We start from the raw sequence: 2,966 nt of genomic DNA on the forward strand, positions 1-2,966 counted from the left end.
TTCTTTGTTTTGAACCATCATTTACTACAATTTCTAGTTGTTTATACTACTACTAAATACAGCTTACTCAACATCTCCTGACATCGCTAGCTTTAGTTACTACTAGCACAACACGCTAGTAATTCGCTAGCCTGTTAACGCGCCACCCGTGCGCTCAGCTATTTTTTATTTATTTTTCTCTCGCGCGCCCGCGCCTTTGAGTTCATAAAAAGCTCAGGTGAGTAAGAATCAGTCAACAAACACGGTGAGTAATGTCTTGTCCTGTTATTGTCACCTGCACTTCATGTCACATGTTTAGCATAGTCTTCTCTGTTGGCAATATAGGATTTATATGTGATAAATGCAAGGAGTCAGTTAGGCTGACAGAGAAGATTTCAGAACTAGAGACACGCATCCAAACTTTAAATGAGGATAGTAAGAGTGCTAGAGCTTTAGATACTATTTTGGATGCGCCTAGCATAGTGAACTCTTTACATGGTGCGGTTCCAGCTGAAGTAGTGCCTGTGCAGCCAGGCAAATGGGTGACAGTGAGGGATCGCTCTAGTCGCGGATCAAAAAACCACTCTTCTGTTCTGATTACCATAACAAATCGATTTGCCCCGCTCAGTGAAACACCCACTGAGAATTCTGTTGATTGTGCCCTAGTAATTGGTGATTCGATCACACGGAACGTGAAAATAGAGACACCAGCCACCATAGTCACATGTTTGCCAAGAGCCAGAGCGCCTGACATCAAAGCAAATTTAAAAGTGCTGGCTAATACTAATCGTAAATTCTCTAAGATCATTATTCACGTCAGCACTAATGATGTTCGACTCCGCCAGTTGGAGATCACCAAAATTAATATTAAAGAGGTGTGTGAACTCGCAAGTACGATGTCAAGCACTGTAATTTGCTCTGGCCCCCTTCCTGTTCGCAGGAGTGATGAGATAGTTAGTAGATTGTGTTCACTGAATCGCTGGCTGTCTAAGTGGTGTCCGTGTAATAATATAGAATTCATAGACAATTGGAAAAGTTTTTGGGGCAAACCTGACCTGTTGAAAAGAGATGGTATTCATCCCTCCTGGGATGGTGCTGCTCTTCTCTCTAGTAATATGGCACATAGTCTTAGAGCTCAAACATGACAGTCTGGGGCTCATGTCAGGAAGCAGACAGACTGGCTAAACCGACCATCTGCTAGCGGCCTCGCGTCACCCAGGTCAGATAAATCCCATCACATAGAGCCTCTTTCACCTAGATATCATCATATAGAGTACTGTGTCATACTGTGTCTGTTCCCCGAATTTGGAAATCCAAAAAACGTTTAAACCCATCTAAGGTTAAAAATTTAATTGATGTTCAACAAATAAAAAACAGCTATAATACAGATGATCAAATGCTAAAGCTTGGGTTGCTGAATATTCGATCGCTTACTTCAAAAGCACTCATTGTTAATGATATGATTTCAGATAATAACCTAGATGTGCTGTGTTTGACAGAAACCTGGCTAAAACCAAACGATTACATTACTTTAAATGAGTCCACCCCGCAAGATTACTGTTATAAACATGAACCTCGTCTGAAACGCAAAGGGGGTGGTGTTGCTGTAATTTATAGTAATATTTTCAAAACCACTAAGAAATCAAGTTTTAAATATAATTCTTTTGAAGTGTTAGTGCTTAATGTAAAAATATATAGTATAAATGATAAATCACGTTTGAGATTTGTGCTGGCTACTGTATACAGGCCACCAGGGCACCATACAGACTTTATCAAAGAATTTGCAGACTTTCTATCAGAATTAATATTGACTGCAGATAAAGTACTAATTGTTAGTGATTTTAATATACACATCGATAATGAAACAGATGCATTGGGTTTGGCATTTAAAGACATTGTAAACTCTATTGGAGTTAGACAACACGTGTCAGGACCTACTCATCGTCGTAATCATACTCTAGATCTAATATTATCACATGGAATAGATGTTGATGCCGTTGAAATTCTCCAGCAGAGCGATGACATCTCAGATCATTATCTAGTCTCGTGTAAATTACATTTAGCCAAGGCTGCAAAGCCGACTCCGTGTTTCAAATATGTTAGACCTATCACTTCTGCCACTAAAGATTGCTTTATTAATAATCTTCCTGATCAGTTTCATCATCTCAGCATCCCGGATAGCTTAGAAGAACTTGATATTGCAACAGAAACTTTTAACTCTCTCTTTTCCAGCACTTTAGACACAGTTGCTCCTTTGCGCTTAAAGAAGATTAAAGAAAATAATCGAACGCCGTGGTACAACGAGCACACTCGGGCCCTTAAGAGAGCAGCCAGAAAAATGGAACGCAACTGGAAGAAAACAAAACTAGAGGTATTTCGCATTTCATGGAAAGAGAGCTCGATTGCATACAGAGAGGCTTTAAAAGCTGCTAGATCTGCTTATTTTTCAACCCTATTAGAAGAAAATAAACATAATCCTAGGTATTTATTTGAAACGGTGGCTAAACTAACGAAAAAGAAAGCTTCAAACACAGAAGTTTCCAAGCAGCACAGCAGTAATGACTTTATGAACTTCTTCACTTATAAGATTGATAATATCAGGGACAAAATTATAACTATGCAACCGTCTACTACAGTATCGCATCAGGCAGTGCATTGTAGTCTCCCTGAGGAAAAATTTGATTCATTCGTTGCTATAGGTGAGGAAGAATTTACTAAACTCGTTAAATCATCTAAATCTACAACATGTATGTTAGACCCTATAACGACTAAGCTACTGATAGAGATGCTTCCAGAGGTCATAGATCCTCTTCTTACTATCATTAATTCGTCTTTGTCTCTAGGATACGTACCAAAAAACTTTAAGCTGGCTATGATTAAACCGCTTGTTAAAAAAACGCAACTTGATCCTACAGAATTAGTCAATTACAGGCCGATCTCGAATCTACCTTTTCTGTCAAAGATACTAGAAAAGGCAGTATCTTCAC

Source organism: Squalius cephalus, assembly GCF_949319135.1.
Source record: "Squalius cephalus genome assembly, chromosome: 10".
NCBI lineage: Eukaryota > Metazoa > Chordata > Actinopteri > Cypriniformes > Leuciscidae > Squalius > Squalius cephalus.